We start from the raw sequence: 18,928 nt of genomic DNA, 5'->3' as shown, positions 1-18,928 counted from the left end.
TCTGTTTCCCTTGTAGCCCATCTCTCAGAAGGTTTAGGTAGTAAGCTGAAAGTCATACACATGGAAATGGTATACTTTTGTCGTGACTTGTGATGCAAGCCAAATGCTAAAGCCACGCTGGTGGCTTAGAATGTGCAGCCTGACACCAACGAACACCACTAACCCACAGCGATGTAGAATGGACATGTCATTAGAACTCTGAGTCACTGAGCCAGCGACCAGAGGGTGAATAGATGAAATGCTGCTCCCTAAGTCCATACATTGACTTTATGGTGTTTGACACAAAGTTTACATTTTGATGTGTTTGACTTTCAGACTTCATTTAGATTTCCTGTATTTTGACTCCGAGCGGGTTCAAATAGGTTACTTTTTAATTTCCAAGGGGGGGGGGGGGGGTCGGTGAATCCCCTATTAACTGAGAAATAATTCTCATAACATTTAATTTGTTTGAATAGATTCCTAGACCAGGATTTTGTCCAGTTCTTTGTTAGGAAACTGAAAGTGATGTTGTAGCTAAGAATGGGGATGGGTTACCACAAGTGGAGTTTTTGCGGTGGTCTTAGGAAGGGGTGGAGCACCCTGTGCAGTCAGCTTGTTGATTTGGAGCTAACATTGTTGGTACTGTTGGGATCGTCTCCCAGCAGGAGAACACGCGTGTGCCTGTGCGAGTGCATGCATGCTTGTGGCAATGTGCACATGTGCGTGCCTCTGTGCTTGACCGTGTGATTGTGTGTGTGTATATTAGTTTGGCTGAGTTCCCAGCAGGAGCTGAGTTAGTTTGTGTGACCCCTCCACACAGGTCCTTAGATAATGCAGCCAGCTGATGAGTCTACCCAAACGGCAGCAGAGAACCAGCATGTCCTAATGATGAGAAGCGGACTGGGAAGGAAAGGGAGAAGGGTTGGGGGCCACAGAGATGGGGGTGGGCTATGTGAGGATTTCAGGATGGAGTGGTAGTAGCAGCTCAGGGAGGTGATTGGGATTGAGGGGTTTTAGGGAGGGGGCTCCTGTCCCACATCAGGTGAGAGAGGCTTTGACCTTAGCAGCTATAATATCAGTGAGTGGTCTGACCCTACATCAGGGCAGTGCTCGGAGGGACAGAACCGGTTCATTGTATTTCTGTGCTGTTTGTCCCCCCCTTCCTGCCCCAGCGGAGCAGCCCAGTGAGTGGTGAGTAATGTGAGTAATGGAGAGTAATAAGGGCCAGGCAGCGAGTGTGACCTTAACCCTATTGTATCCTGTGTCACCAGGGGTCAGAGGTCATACTCGCTGAGGGCCCGCCACCCTGATTGGACCAAATTAGTTTACCCAACACTAATTAACATGGGCTTCGCTAACGGGCCTCTCCGCTTAACGGGCCTGACAGCTGCCCCTGTGCCTCAGTACCCCCACCATGCTACGTCCCTGTCTTAACGCCAAACCATTAGACATTAAAACCAGCAGATAGTGATAGCGCTGGCGTCATCCTAAAGAAAACTCCCGATGGCATATGAAGCCGGAAGTATTTGAATTTGAAGCGCGCCATATTGCTGAATGGAGCTAAGTGGCACCAAAAAATTGCTGAGGTTCATGATGAAAGTGGCCGTAACTAGCAAAGGATCATGGTCGATGTAGTCATTTTCATCCTGCCGGAGAGAGTCAACGAAGATTAGACTCTTTCGAGTGACGATTAGTACAGTTAAATACAGAACATGCCGGCACGGTCACTCTCTTTGTAAAATCAGACTCAAAATAACTAAAGTTATGTGCGCGCGAGTACCTTATCTAGTCTGGATATCATATGACCATGATCATTCCACCTGAAAACAAAAAGTTAATGGGCTACCATCACAACAACCGATCACAACTCGGTTAGGCTAGATTGGATTACCCCATGAGAAAAAAGTGGACTATATTATTTTATCTCTATTTTTATATGATTATAGACTATCTTTATCATTTGTGCAACTGCATCATTTTGTCATCATAAAAAAATAACCTTGGACATACGATGTAGTTTTGGAATTGATATATAATTTACTTATTCAATTATAATTGCATACCAAATTGATATTTCGAATATAGTGTGAGGACAATCCTCCATCTCCATGACCCTCTTCTGTTCTCTGCTCTGTCATCCTCTGTCATCCTCTGTCAGCCCCGTAGACATTGGTCAGCCCCTCCATCTCCACTTGACAGGCTCGTTGACTCCGCGCTGTCATCTGGATAGCACACCACACCCCCTTAAGTGCACGTGCAAAGATGTGTGCATGAGGGCGCGAACCTCCTCGTAGCCTCCCGGACCATGATTGGTCTGTGTCAGCACGTGGTCCTGTGTGACGACAAATGTAGTAGTAGGAATGGATCACTATATAATTAAATATCTCGATTTGTAGCGAACTTTAAAATAATTCCCAGTAGGGATTATAAAAAACAACATTTTGAGCCCAAAGCGGTCATCTACATTTTTTTGGGGGGGGGGGGGGGGGGGGGGGGGGCGTTCTGGCAATCGTAATTTACATAGGCTTTCTAGGGCAGACAAGGGCTTTTGGCACCGCTAGGTTGCTACGTAGTAGCTGACCAGTAGAGCTAGTGACTTCACGCCCCAGACCGGACACTGGGGGCTTGTTGCCAACCCACCCAGCCGTCAAGAGGAAGAAACGCCAACCAAACCACCTAACATTGCATCAGCACAGTTATCTGTCGACTTCTCTGTCCATCTCTCCTTCTCTCTGGCTATTCTGTCTCATTGTTTTTCATTTGAGATCTGCCGCGTTTAGTTTGACATTGTATGCCAAAGCAGTTGATTCTGAAACTGTGAAGTAAAATGGAAAAATAGTAAATTAATTAGTGGTACAAAAGAAAAAAAAAAGATAATCAAATGGTAGTTGTGCCCCAGGGTGTTGGACCTCCCCCTGTCAGTCAAATCTGCAGGAGGCCCTAAGCCTGAGACCTGGGCAGAGCCCAACAGAAGCCCCCCTACCGGCCCTCTCCCCTTGGGTCCACCCCACCCTCTACACAGACCCTACTACACCCCTTCACCCCACCCTCTTTTCTCCTTTCACCCCTGTCCCTCCCATGCATCACCATGCATACCTAGGCCACTAATTCCGATCCGTCAATCCAATCAAAGGAGCACATGTATTTGAGTTTTTCCTATTCTTTTCTTCCCCACTGAAACAATAAACCATCAGACCTCCTCCTTCATGCTTCACGGTGGGAACCACACATGCGGAGATCATCCGTTCACCTACTCGGCGTCTCACAAAGACACGGCAGACACGGCAGAACCAAAGATTGCAAATTTGGACTCATCAGACGAAAGGACAGATTTCCACCAGTCTAATGTCCATTGCTCGTGTTTCTTGGCCCAAGCAAGTGGTGGTTTCTTTGCAGCAATTCCACCATGAAGGCCTGATTCACGTAGTCTCCTCTGAACGATTGATGTTGAGATGTGTCTGTTACTTGAACTCTGTGAAGCATTTATTTGGGCTGCAATCTGAAGTGCAGTTAACTCGAATTAACATATCTTCTGCAGCAGAGGTAACTCTGGGTCTTCCTTTCCTGAAGAGCCAGTTTCATCATAGTGCTTGATGGTTTTTGCAACTGCACTTGAAGAAACTTTCAAAGTAATGATGGACTGTCGTTTCTTTTTGCTTATTTGAGTTGGTCTTGCCATAATATGGACTTGGTCTTTAACCAAATAGGGCTATCTTCTGTATACCAACCCTACCATGTACAACACAACTGATTGGCTCAAATGCATTAAGAAGGAAAGAAATTCCACAAATTAACTTTTAACAAGGCACACCTGTTAATTGTGGGCTCCCGAGTGGCGCAGCGGTTTAAGGCACTGCATCTCAGTGCAAGAGGCGTCACTGCAGTCCCTTTGGCCGTTGTAGGCCGTCATTGTAAATAAGAATTTGTTCTTAACTGACTTGCCAAGTTAAATAAGAGTTAAATAAAATAAAAAATTGAAATGCATTCCAGGTGACTAACTCATGAAGCTGGTTGAGAGAATGCCAAGAGTGTGCAAAGCTGTCATTAAGGTAAGGGGTGGTTACTTTGAAGAATCTCAAATATATTTGGATTTGTTTAACACTTTTTTGGTTACTACATGATTCCATATGTGTTATTTTGATGTATTTACTATTATTCTACGATGTAGAAAATAGTAAAAATATAGAAAAACCCTGGAAGGAGTAGGTGTGTCCAAACTTTTGACTGGTACTGTATATTGACACGGTTACAAGGTGTACCTGAGCTCGTTCTTGCTAGACAACATGTTACGCTCGTCGATGGAAGGAGTAGACCAAGGTGCAGCGTGGTAGGCGTACATCTTTATTTTATTGATGACACCGGAAAAAACAACACATACAAAACGAAACGCACAGTTCTGTAGGGCTGGAAAGCAACAGTACAAAAACAAGATCCCACACTCTGCAGGTGGAAAAAGGCTGCCTAAGTATGATCCCCAATCAGAGACAATGATAGACAGCTGCCTCTGATTGGGAACCATACCAGGCCAACAAAGAAATAGAAAACATAGATTGCCCACCCTAGTCACACCCTAACCTAACCAAATAGAGAATTAAAAGGATCTCTAAAGTCAAGGCGTGACACAACATGCCCTTGTATGGTACATACATGTAGTATAGTATTCAGGTCTTTTGTTTGTGGTTGGTGTTTTTCTCTCAGTGGAGGATTAAAGATCCCAGTCCTGAAAAAGATGATGTTTTTACTGTAGTGTGATGATTGGCACCAGTGGCCTGGCTGATCTGTGTCCCCCATAGTTACTTCCTGTCTGGTAATCAGCTGAGGTACACAAAGCAGTCTGGGAGAGGGCAGGGTGAGGGTTATGGTGGCACTCTGTGTATCTGCAACTGTCTTTTATTTCCCATATCTCAGATGCTTTCACACACACACACACACACACACACACACACACACACACACACACACACACACACACACACACACACACACACACACACACACACACACACACACACACACACACACACACACACACACACACACACACACACAGCAACCCCCCCCCAGACCGTGATAATCCCCCCACACACACACAAAACACCTTCAACCTCTCCAGACACACAACCATAACTATCCACCCCCCTCCTCCACCCCAAACTAAGACTACCAGCATCAGCCCACCCCAACCCTGTGCATTAGCGTGACCACACTCCCTTTGACAGTAGACACATCAGAGAGAAAACATCATAACTAAGACAATGTTACACCTGCAGCACCAAACATAGCCAGTAAAGCAGCTGGTGCATCAGGATCTGAACAAGAAAGGAACCAAAATATATTGCTGATTCCAGGAATGACTTGTCTTCCGATGGTGGAAAATAGTGGCACAGGATGTGACTGAGATCAAATATGCTGATGCTCAAGTCATGGGCTGCCACAGTTTTTTAAGAGAGGGAAAGAGGTGAAGAAATATAGATGCAGGGAAAGGGTGAGAGATAGGAGGGGGAAAAAAGGTGAGAGGAAAGGGGACAGAGGAGAGAGTGAGACCGGGGGAGGAAGAGAGGGAGCAATTTGTTCTGTCTATTACAATGGTAGGTCTGATTTATTCTAGTTTCATAAATCAAGAATTGTACTCTTTGTTTTTCAAGAAATCAGGACCTTTTTATGACAGATACATGCCTTTATTCTATAACAGTCTCATTAAAATCAGTTCCTCTTTCTTGAATCAGTTCCTCTTTCTTGACACGTCTAGTGTTGCCACTAGAAGTGGGGCAAAGGAACAAAGGAACCTGGGGCAAAGGAACCTTAACCAGTCACCCATTGTGGCTTTGATTTGAATTTAATTTAACACATTTCTTTTATCACCCATTGCAATTAATTCTGTGTCTTTTTCATCTCAATGGCACAAAGCCTATGATCAGCCATACAGATGGATCCCACACAAGTGGCGCTTTCGAGCGCACCCCAACTTTTCATGGTGCCTTCTCTCATGGATAAACAGGGAAAAAGCATCAAAGGATCCCAACCATCCCTCCGAGATTCCCGTCAAAGGAGCCCCACAATCGCCTGGCTGATTCCTGGCATTCCACTCTGAAAAGAGGGGGTTAAATGTCTGCATTGGGAGGTCGGTCTGTCATACAAATTGCACGGGCATTGTTTTTGGAGAGAACGCGTGTGACATTTAAAGGTGGCCATTGTTCCACCCGTACATTCCTGCCCAGTTCTGTGCCCCACGGTTCTCCCAGCTCCGGGGCTAAATTAGGTGGACGTGCAGCGGGTTGCATGGTTCCCTGAGTCCCCTCTGTTTGTTTTAGGGCTTGAAAACCCCAGCAGGACTCTTTCTCTACCTGTCTGACGTTCTTTCAGAGGAGTGGCTGTTTCCCAGCGCGGACGTCCCCAGGCCCAGTTTAGACTCCAGACTTAACCTTACAAGAGCCCCCCCCCCCCACCCATACTGCTTTTCAATAGTCCCCCGACACCAAGAGAGAATGCCCTTAGCTTCTCCTTTTTAAAAGTCTGTCAATTCATTAATGGTTCCTTTCACACACTGGGTGCGTGTATGTGTGTGAGTGTGTGTGGCCCTATAGCCAACCTGACTCATGCAGTGAGACCATACAGGCCCTATTCCCACTACGAGAAATGAAGGAGAGTCTGAGGAGTGGCAAAAGAGATTTCTACTTTTCAATTCATATGACATCTTTGCCTTACCTTTCGTTGTGGCTGGCAATGCTACGTTCTTGGTCCGCAGCTCAAATTGTCCGTAAATATCACAGTATTAAGCAAAAACTATTTAACAATCCAACCAACTTTTCTTCTAAAACATATTACACTATTGAATAATGCAACCAAACCATATTACACTGTTGAATAATACAATAATTCACAAGCATGTGCAGACAATTAAAGGTTTTATTTTCTTGTCCATACACATTAAATTAGCTGACAATAAACAGATAACTCCCGCTAGCTAGCTAACTAACAACATGCAGGATCAAGTAACGTTAGAGTAAAAAGAATGAACGTTTACCCCTCCAATACGAATATAAAAGTACAGTAAAAACGTTATCATACAGTGTCATTCATATTATAATATAGGCTACACAGCTAGGTAACTTTAACTAGCAAGCTAGCTAACTAGCTAACCATAATTTCTGCATCCTCACGTCAACGTGCTGGCTGTTAGCTGAATGCTGATGTTTAGCTGAACCATAGCTAGGCTTAAACTAGTGTATTAAAGTTACCTTAGAACAAACCAGGCTTCAATTTATCAATATCATGGAAGTCATTATATTAGGTAAAAGCTAATTGTGACTGTAAACCATGGTAATTCCCTGGGGAGATTTAAAGCTACGGCGACCGTTTCAGAATGTATCAGTTTACTACAATTTCAGGTAAAAAAAATCTAAAATAAATAAAACAAGGCTTAAAAAAATAAAAAAAATGTCTGTACATTTCAGCTGTTTCAAAAACATTGCTCTGGTATTAACTGTAAGAGTGTTGTCTCAATGAGACAAGTCTGTTTACTCTGCCTTGCTTAGAGGGGGGCAACAGTCGGCCTATGCGCTACTCGAGACGTGACAAGTTCACAAGTTTACATTGCAGTAATATGTGTAGCCGAGGGTATTTTTGTGAAAAGTCTAGTAAGTGTGAGACCCTCTACTACAGACAGTCACTGCCGTCTCATATCAATCAGTCAGTCCCCCCTATGGTGGACAGTCAACTCACCTCTCAAAATAACTGCACTGTTGGGGTTCATTTTTTCTCAAATGTATTGACCCAGAAACCAAGGTCAGTAGCACAAGCTGCTCTGTAGTTTTTGAGTTGGGTCACAGTCACAGAACATTGGTGTGAGAGCAGCTGGTCCCTCTATCCACTTTCTGGGGTATACTGCCCATGCGATCTCTTTTGCAGGTTGCACGCCTCCCAAGTGTCCCTTACTGATCTCTGAACTCCCATGTGCCCAGATCCAGTCCAAATCTTAGACATCACCCTTGGCGGCATGCTATAATGACTCACCTTGTGATTTCACAGACTCAATAATGTGACAGGCTACATTCGGACAGACTCAGGTGGGTTGTTACACCAATTCGATGCCTATATGGATAATTTAAACATTCTGTTATGAAAAAATTCAAACTTAATAAAAAACACGTTTTCCCATCTCAAGAGGTTCAATCAGTTTGTAAAACCTTACTAAGTGCCTATTAAGTGCCAAATAAAGTAACAGGGTTGACTGTAACATGGTTGACAATTTCATCTTAAATCAGCCCTAAATCTCTTTGTGACAGAGGAAATGGAAGCTTGTTGTGTGTAAAAGGGAAGGGCAATTGAATGCAAATTGTTAAAACATTTGTAACCTGTCTATCTAATAGGTATCAAATCAAAGTTTAATTGTCGCAATACACACAGATTAGCAGATTTTAAAGCAGGTGCAGCGAACTGCTTTTGTTCCTACCTCCAGCAGTGCAGTAAATGGCTAACAGTATAATAATTATACACAAATAATCCCAACCAAAAAAAAGGAAAAAACAAGAGATTAAGAAATATCAGAACCAGTGATGTCAGAGTACGGGATATAAATATGTGAAGTGTATAGATAGTATGGGCAGAATATAAGTAGAAAAAGGGTATGTACAGCAGTAGTTACACTGAACAAAAATATAAACTCAACATGCAACAATTTAAAAGATTTTACTGCGTTATAGTTCATATAAGGAAATAATTAAATTGAAATAAGTCATTAGGCCCTATTCTATGAATTTCACATAACTAGGAATACAGCTATGCATCTGTTGGTCACAGATCCCTTAAATAAAGGTAGGGGCGTGGATCAGAAAACCAGTCAGTATCTGGTGTGATCACCATTTGCGTCATGCAGCATGACACATCTCCTTAAATGAATATATAATCGACTTCAGTGGGCAAATGCTCACCTTCAATGGCCACTGGCATGCTGGAGAAGTGTGCTCTTCACAGATGAATCCCGGTTTCAACTGTACTGGGCAGATGGCAGACAGTGTGTATGGCGTTGCGCCCCATGGGGGCAGTGGGGTTATGGTATGGGCAGGTATAAGCTACAGATAACAAACACAATTGCATTTTATCGATGGCAATTTGAATGCACAGAGATACCGTGACGAGATCCTGATGCCCATTGTCGTGCCATTCATCCGTTGCCATCCCCTCATGTTTCAGAATGATCTGGACACAATTCCTGGAAGCTGATAATGTCCCAGTTCTTCCATGGCCTACATACTCACCAGACATTTCACCCATTGAGCATGTTTGGGATGCTCTGGATCGATGTGTACAACAGCGTGTTCCAGTTCCCGCCAATATCCAGCAACTTCGCACAGCCATTGAAGACAGCTTGATCAACAGCCTGATCAACTCTATGTGAAGGAGATATGTCGCGCTGCATGAGGCAAATGGTGGTCACACCAGATGGTTTTCTGGGCGAAGGGAAAAGACCAGACCGCTGACTGCTTAACAGTCTGATGGCCTGGAGATAGAAGCCATCTTCAATTTTCTCTGCCCCGGCTTTGATGCCCCTGTACTGTCTTCGCCTGCTAGATGGTAGAAGGGTGAACAGGCTGTGGCTCGGGTGGCTGATGTCCTTGATGATCTTCTTGGCCTTCCTGTGACACCGGGTGCTGTAGATGTCTTGGAGGGCAGGCAGTGTGCCCCCGGTGATGTATTGGGCTGACCGCACCACCCTCTGGAGAGCCTTGCGGTTGCAAGCGGTGTAGTTGCTGTAGCAGGTGGTGATACAGCCTGACAGAATGCTCTCGGTGGTGCATCTGTAGAAGTTTGAGGGGGTTTTAGGGGCCTAGACAAATTTCTTCAGCCTCCTGAGGTTGAAGAGATGCTGTTGCGCCTTCTTCACCACAGTGTCATTGTGGAGGGACCATTTCAAGTCCTCAGTGATGTGCACACAGAGGAACTTGAAACTTTTAACCTTTGATGTGGATGGGGGTGTGCTCTCTCTACTGTCTCCTGTAGTCCACGATCAGCTCCTTTGTTTTGTTGTCGTTGAGGGAGAAGTTATTTTCCTTGCTCCACTCCGCCAGGGCTCTCCCCTCCTCCCTGTAGGCTGTCTCGTCGTTGTTGGTAATCAGGCCTACCACTGCTGTGTCGTCAGCAAACTTGATGATTGAGTTGGAGACTTACGGAGCCACGCAGTTATGGGAGAAAAGGGAGTACATGAGGGGCTGAGCTGAGCATGCACCCCTGAGGATCCCTGTGGATCCCTGTGCCTACCTTCAACACCTGGGGTCAGCCCGTCAGGAAGTCTAGGACCCAGTTGCGCATGGAGGGGTTCAGACCAAGGGCCCTGAGCTTAGTGATGAGCCTGGAGGGAACTATGGGATTGAAGGCTGAGTGTAGTCGATGAACAGCATTCTCACATCGGTGTTACTCTTGTCCAGGTGTGATAGAGCAGTGTGCAGTGCAATGACTATTGCGTCGTCCGTGAATCTATTGGGGCGGTATGCAAATTGTAGTGGGTCTAGGGCAGGGATCATCATCTAGATGAGCGGATGGTTGGGGGGCCGGAGTGTAATTACAAATAATCAGACCCCTTCCCCTTTTTTACATTTAGTTGCGTTACAGCCTTATTCTAAAAAAAATGTTTTCAAGTGTCCCTCATCAATCTACACACAATACCCCATAATGACAAAGCAATGAACATTTTGTGGGGTGCAAATTTATTCAAAATAAAAAACAGAAATACCTTATTTACATAAGTATTCAGACCATTTGCTATTAGACTCGAAGTTGAGCTCAGGTGTATCCTGTTTCCATTGATCATCCTTGAGATGTTTCTACAACTTGATTGCAGTCCACCTGTGGTAAATTTAATTGATTGGACATTATTTGGAAAGACACACACCTGCCTATATAAGGTCCCATAGTTGACAGTGCATGTCAGAGCAACAACCAAGCCATGAGGTCAAAGGAATGGTCCGTAGAGCTCCGAGACAGGATTGTGTCGAGGCACAGATCTGGGGAAGGTTACCAAAAAATTACTGCAGCATTGAAGGTCCCCAAGAACACAGTGGCCTGCTACAAAGGCCTCTGTGTTCAAATTGCTGCAAATAAACCAGTACTCAAGGACACCAATAGGAAGAAGAGACTTGCCTGGGTCAATAAACATGAGCAAATGGACATTAGACTGATGGAAATCTGTATTTTCGTCTGATGAGTCCAAATTTGAGATTTTTGGTTCCAACCGCCATGTCTTTGTGAGGCGCAGAGTAGTTGAACGGATGATGTCCGCATGTGTGGTTTCCACCATGAAGCATGGAGGAGGTGTGACGCTGTTGGTGATTTATTTAGAATTCAAGGCACACTTAACCAGCATGGCTACCACAGCATTCTGCAGCAATACGCTATCCCATCTGTTTTGCTCTTAGTGGGACTATCATTTGTTTTTCAACAGGACAAGGACCCAAAACACACCTCTAGGCTGTGTAAGTGATATTTAACCAAGGAGAATGATGGAGTGCTGCATCAGATGACCTGGCATCCACAATCATCCGACCTCAACTCAATTGAGATGGTTTGGGATGAGTTGGATCGCAGAGTGAAGGAAAAGCACCCAACAAATGCTCAGCATATGTGGGAACTCCTTCAAGACTGTTGGAAAAGCATTTCTCATGAAGCTGGTTGAGAGAATGCCAAGAGTGTGCAAAGCTGTCATTCCATTTTTCTTTTACCTTTATTTAACTAGGCAAGTCAGTTAAGAAAAAATTCTTATTTACAATGACGGGTTACTCCGGCCAAACCCTGACGACGCTGGGCCGATTGTGCACCGCTCTATGGGACTCCCAATCACGGCCAGATGTGATACAGCCTCGATTCAAACCAGGGACTGTAGTGATACCTCTTGCACTGAGATGCAGTGCCTTACACCGCTGCACCACTCGGGAGTCACAAGGCAAAGGGTAGCTACTTTGAAGAATAAAAAATAAAAACACTTTTTTGGTTACTACTGTACATGATTCCATATGTGTTTTTTTCATAGTTTTAATGTCTTCACTATTATTCTACAATGTATAAAATACAAAAAATTAAGAAAAACCCTTGAATGAGAAGGCGTGTCCAAACTTTTGACTGGTACTGTATATCAAAGGGACACAAAAGGCACTCATTTCACGGACCGACTCTGTTATGTGACGGTAATGACTCGTCAGTATTATTTTATAGACTCAACCATGTGACTTCCACTCAGGCATGCTTTGGGCCAGACTCAGGTATGTGACGGTGTTGACCCAGACATGAGATGGTCAGATCACACAATCAAGCCGCAGCTCAAAGGCAAATGGCAGCCCCACTTGCAGATACAGTCATTCTGAGAGATTATATGGTTATGCTCCATCCTGTAATCTTTCCTAGGCTCATAAAAGTGGTGACCTAACAATTTGAGAATCCCGTTTTGCTTGCTCGCCATCCATCGCACAGTGCTATTACGGGCTTTAATATACTGACGCAGATGTGAAGAGCGCTTTCATGGATCCGGGTTTTTATCATCTCACCTTTTGGTGTCTGACGTTTCAGAGGGCCACGAAGACCTTCAGTGCAATCAGCTCAATTGTGTCTGCGAGACGTTGTATTCAGGCTATGAATTGAATGGCCTATATCCTTGTGGGTTGAGTGATGTAGGGGGCTCTCTACAAGACACATTTGAGTTATGAGTCAATTATTCACGTGTGACTTGAGTGGTATAGGTGTTCTTTGTCCGGCATGCATTAAGCCCTGGGTTTTAGCAGTAAAAAGAAAATGAGAGGTCGGTACCCCACACAGACACATAGCCCAGAGAGAGAGCCTCATCACAGACTCCCCATTGGCCAGGCTTAGACCCCAGGGCTGAGAAAGCTCTCATCCAATAAGACGCCCCGTGAGGAAAGCCCTCGTCCAATAAGATGGCCCCCTGGGGTGAGGCTGGCGGATTACCAGTCTGCCCCTGGTGTTTGGGGCAGTGGGGGCACGAGCGAGGAGGGGGAGGGAGTGCGGTCACCAGGGCCAGCGGGCACCTTTAAATGGTTGCTAGGGAGCAGGTATCAAAGATCTGTGACTGCACACAGTCACGGTCATGGAGGAATTAAACAGCAACAAAGAGACAGTTATTCTGCGATAATCCGCACTGCGGAGGGCAAGTTATTCTCCAATAATCAGAGCCGCTGAGGGGGCAGCCAACAGAGGACTGTGATCACAAGAGCATGGTACTGCTCATACACACACCCATACACACACCCACCCATACACATCCTTTGTGTACCCATACACACAAATATATATTTTTTACACACCATGCCGTTTTCTCTCTCTCTCTCTCTCTCTCTCTCTCACACACACACACACACCTCCATCCCGCACAGTGTCGTAGCGTGGGAGGATCCCTGTAATCGGCCTCAGAGCCCTCTCCCAGATAGAGAGGTGTTGACTTTGATCTCCTCTGGGTGGTCTGGAGCCGGTGGAATTGGGAATATAGAGATGGAGAGAGAGGGCTGTCTGTGGGAATATGAAGATACACACAGAGAGCTTAGGGGTGAATCAAGGATCAACTCCAAGAAAGACTTAGACCGGTGACAAAAGTGTGTTGTCTTCCTCTCACTTTGAGATAAGAGTTATACCTAGTAGGGACTACATTGATTATTCGTGGCTGCTTATGGGTGTAAGTGAACACTGTACATCCTCATTTGAAGCACTAAGGACCTCCTTTATTCGACGTAAAGTAGCCAGTAGCCAGCAGGCATTTGTTGATACAGATGGTAGTGTGTAACATGTCTGTGGTCTTAGGTGCAGAACGGAACTGTCTCTCTTCATCTTTCTTCTTTTTCCTACTTTCTCTCTATTTCTCCCTCCTCCCTCTCGCTGTCTCTCAGGTGTGAGTTGCTGTGTTGTCTAGGTTCAGAGTTCCAGTGGGATGCAGGTGTGTTGGATATAGTATATGAGTCGCCCTTCCAGCAGCTCACCTGTAGCTACGACACCTACATCCGCTCTTGGGACCTCCGCCTCAGCCCCAGGTACGCCGTCCGTCCATCAAGCAAGCTGTCAATCAATACTTTTTTTTTCTCGTATTCACGTATGTATAAATTGTCAATGTACTATTGCACATATTGTATGGCAAAATGTACCGCCACCAATATAGCACATGCAGCAATATACATTATAAAACTGTTCATTATGGCCAAGCATTATGATTTGCAAAGAAGCGTTCTGAGCCATGCCAAAATGAGAATAACGTCACGGCTACATCATACACTTCAATACACGTGCTATGAGTCAGCACAGCACACATAAGAGCACTAGCAACACAGTCTAGTCATTCTCCCTCCCCTCCATCTTCCAAAGAGAAAGAGCGCAGTATGTCCCTATCCAGTCCGCTCTGGGCGGTGCCCGTTTTGATGCGGAGCTTTGCAGATTTCCACAACAAACCAGGTCCTGCTATCAAAGGAGACGGGGCCATTTGATTTGGGTGGTGTGTGTGTGTATGTGTGTGAGGTGTTTTTGTGGGGAGGGGTCCAGTCAAGTAACACAAATAAAAGCTGATTGTCAGCTAGCTCTGGGGAGTTGAGTGGAGGGTTGGGCTGGGATGGGGGTCCCTCTTTAGACATCAATAATTCACACACACAGCACCCCCAGGAGGCTCCCTGGGACAGTGAGGGGTGTCTGGACGTTGGGTTCTCGCTGAAAGCAGGACTTTGAGTTTTGCAGATGCCTGGAGGGTATCCGACCAGCGGACAGCAACACACACACAGTTCATTCTCTGTCTGATATACACTGTTGTCTTGGTGTTGTGAAGCTCCTGTCTCTTGTTATGTGTTAATGTTGTGTAGTGTTGTTGTGTATTTTATCAGATTGATCTATCATCTCATGGTCTTGTTGAATATGTGAGGTTTGTGTGTCACGTTGCTTCATCATATTTTTGCGGTTAATTCTTTATATTTATAGTATGTTTTGGGGGGAATTGGGTAATGGCAAATAGTTTTCTCATGTGATGTTGTAACGAACGTCGTCGGGAGAAGGAGAAGAGGACCAAGGTGCAGCGTGGTAAGTATTCATAATACGTTTAATAAATATGAACACTCGAACAAAAACAACAAAACGACCAACGAACAGTTCTGAAAGGCGCAACAAACACTAAACAGAAAATAACTACCCACAAACACAGGTGGGAACAGGCTACCTAAGTATGGTTCTCAATCAGAGACAACGATAGACAGCTGCCTCTGATTGGGAACCATACACATAGAAATACAAAACAAGGACAACATAGAACACCAGACATAGAATGCCCACCCAAACTCACGCCCTGCCCAACCAAAATAGAGACATAAAAAGGATCTCTAAGGTCAGGGCGTGACAGTACCCCCCCCCCCAAAGGTGTGGACTCCGACCGCAAAATCTGAACCTATAGGGGAGGGTCTGGGTGGACATTTCACTGCGGTGGCGGCTCTGGTGCGGGACGTGGACCCCGCTCCACCTTAGTCTTGGCCCACTTAGGCGGTGCCTCTGGAGCAGGGACCCTTACCGCAGACCCCGGACTGGGGACCCTCGCAGCGGGCCCCGGACAGGAGGACGACTCTGGCTGCTCCGGACAGGAGGGAGACTCTGGCTGCTCCGGACAGGAGGGAGACTCTGGCTGCTCCGGACAGGAGGGAGACTCTGGCTGCTCCGGACAGGAGGGAGACTCTGGCTGCTCCGGACAGGAGGTCGCTGGAGGCTCCGGACTAGAGGGCGTCGCTGGACGCTCCGGACTAGAGGGTGACGCTGGAGGCTCCGGACTAGAGGGCGTCGCTGGAGGCTCCGGACTAGAGGGCGACGCTGGAGGCTCTGGACTAGAGGGCGTCGCTGGAGGCTCCGGACTAGAGGGCGACGCTGGAGGCTCCGGACTAGAAGGCGACGCTGGAGGCTCCGGACTAGAAAGCGTCGCTGGAGTCTCCAGACTGACGTCCTTCGTTGGGGGCCTCGTGCCATAACTCCTCACTGGAGGTTTCGTGTCATGGATCCTTACTGGAGGCTTCGTGCCATGGATCATCACTGGAGGCTTTGTGCCATGGATCATCACTGGAGGCTTCGTGCCATGGATCATCACTGGAGGCTTCGTGCCATGGATCATCACTGGAGGCTTCGTGCCATGGATCATCACTGGAGGCTTCGTGCCATGGATCATCACTGGAGGCTTCGTGCCATGGATCATCACAGGAGGCTTCGTGCCATGGATCATCACAGGAGGCTTCTTGCCATGGATCATCACTGGAGGCTTCGTGCCATGGATCATCACTGGAGGCTTCGTGCCATGGATCATCACAGAAGGCATCGTGCCATGGATCATCACTGGAGGCTTCGTGCCATGGATCATCACTGGAGGCTTTGTGCCATGGATCATCACTGGAGGCTTCGTGCCATGGATCATCACTGGAGGCTTCGTGCCATAGATCATTACTGGAGGCTTCGTGCCATGGATCATCACTGGAGGTTTCTTGCCATGGATCATCACTGGAGACTTCTTGCCATGGATCATTACTGGAGGCTTGGTGCCATGGATCATCACTGGAGGTTTCTTGCCATGGATCATCACTGGAGGCTTCTTGCCATGGATTATCACTGGAGTGGAGAGACACACAGGAGACCTGGCTCTGGGAGCAGGTACAGGACTCACCAGGCTGGGGAGACATGCAGGAAGGTTAGGGCTAAGCACAGGCACAGGACTCACCAGACTGGGGAGAAATGCAAGAGGCCTTGTCCTTGGCACCGGATACACTGGGCCGTGGAGGCGCACTGGAGGTCTCGAGCAAAGAGCCTGCACAACCCGTCCTGGCTGTATGGTGACTTTGGCCCTGCACGTGCGGGGCGCAGGCACAGGACGCACTGGGCTGTGCAGACGTACTGGAGACAGAGTGCGCAGGGCTGGCGCAGGATAACCCGGGCCGAGGAGACGCACTGGAGACCAGATGCGCTGAGCCGGCATCAACCCTCCTGGCTCGATGCCCACTCTAGCCCGGCAGATGCGAGGAGCTGCGATGTAGCGCACCGGGCTATGCATGCGCACCGGGGACACCGTGCACTTCCCCGCATAACACGGTGCCTGCCCGGTCACTCTCTCGCCACGGTAAGCACAGGGAGTTGGCTCAGGTCTCCTACCTGAGTCCGCCATTCTCCCCGTGCCCCCCCCCCCCCCAAAAAAAATTATTCTGGGGCTGCCTCTCGAGCCAACTCGTTACCTCGAGCCAATTCCTCGTAGTGTCGCCGCTCCGCTCTAGCTGCCTCCAGCTCCTCTTTCGGACGGCGATACTCTCCCGGCTGTGCCCAGGGTCCCTTGCCGTCCAATATTTCCTTCCATGTCCAGGAGTCCATCCTTCCACGCTGCTTGGTCCTTTGGTGGTGGGTAGTTCTGTAACGAACATCGTCGGGAGAAGGAGAAGAGGACCATGGTGCAGCGTGGTAAGTATTCATAATACGTTTAATAAATATGTACACTCGAACAAAAACAACAAAACGACCAACGAACAGTTCTGAAAGGTGCAACAAAAACTAAACAGAAAATAAATACCCACAAACACAGGTGGGAACAGGATACCTAAGTATGGTTCTCAATCAGAGACAACGATAGACAGCTGCCTCTGATTGGGAACCAAACTAGGCCAAACACATAGAAATACAAAACAAGGACAACATAGAACACCAGACATAGAATGCCCACCCAAACTCACGCCCTAACCAACCAAAATAGAGACATAAAAAGGATCTCTAAGGTCAGGGCGTGACAGATGTGGTATTGTTTTATTTAGTTTTATGTAGAGATGTCTGTTTTTGTGTCGTGGCTGGGACATTCTCTGGGTGAGATGGTCAGAGTGTGTATGCATTCTCTACAAACTCTGCTGCACTCTCACCACGTCGGCTATAGGTTCGGCAGAGAGGGGGGGAAACGAGAGAGAAAGAGGAGTCAGCCCAATTGGCCTTGTCTACCTCATGCACTCTTGACTCACATTGTCCCGGAAAAACACACTCCGAGAAACCGACACAGCTCAAACTCTATCAAAGACACACAATAGTAAGTTACTGCTTGACTTTAACCTCAGATGCCAAGACAGGTAAAGTAGTCTGGTGATAGGGACACTCCTTTGAGTCTGGTCGAATCAGGGCTATATGTGGATATATCTGGTGTCTCTCAACACTTTAGGACCCAATGACAGTGAATTGACCTCGCGCTCATTGGATTGCTAAAATTAGGACGAAGAAACGGTGTGTGCCCTGTGTGTGTGCACGCCTGTGTGTGTTTGCGTGTGAGAGTGACTCCAGACGCCTCTGTTGCCCTGCTGTCTGCTCCCGGTCCCTGTGCATCACTTATTGATGAGGCTCTAATGGATGATCGATCTCCATTGGCAGAACTCCTAAAATATTTCCCCTACCACCACCTCCTTCCCCACCGCAAACCCAGCCAGCGCTCCCAACACCCCAGCGCCTTTCCGTAAACAACAGATGAAGTTTCAGCATCCTCAGAAAACTCACACACAAACCTCACAACATGCACCCTACTCAAAACACACACCAACATACACAATCTAACTTACTCAAAACATGCACACACACATTTGCCTTCTTAAAATTCTTCAAAGTACACTCACCAAAATCCAGTCACATTCTGCAGTGTGAAGTAGTGGTCCTCGTCTAGGTCATCAAAGTAAGTTGAACGAATGAATGCTGTAACGCTGTCATTTTGGACTATTTCACATCCTGCAATTCATAGTATTTCAAATGAAACAGATGTCTACTTTTTCACAAACATCTTCCTGTCCAACAGGAAGTGTGTCATGGAGTGGGAGGAGCCTCACGACAGTGCCCTCTACTGCATCCAGACATACGGGAATCACGATTGCCAGTGGCTCCTCCTACTACGGCGTCATAGGGATGTGGGATAAGTGGCAGACCCGCTGCGTACAGGTAT

At 46.8% G+C, this 18,928-nt stretch overlaps 1 pseudogene; it reads left to right on the top strand.

The window, feature by feature from the left end:
- The window catches only part of LOC129851644 (F-box/WD repeat-containing protein 4-like), a 42,240-nt pseudogene that overhangs the window by 10,799 nt on the left and 12,513 nt on the right, over window positions 1-18,928 (top strand).

This window comes from Salvelinus fontinalis, chromosome 1 (genome assembly GCF_029448725.1).
Source record: "Salvelinus fontinalis isolate EN_2023a chromosome 1, ASM2944872v1, whole genome shotgun sequence".
Taxonomy (NCBI): domain Eukaryota; kingdom Metazoa; phylum Chordata; class Actinopteri; order Salmoniformes; family Salmonidae; genus Salvelinus; species Salvelinus fontinalis.
This window is presented reverse-complemented; position numbering and strand designations above follow the sequence as displayed.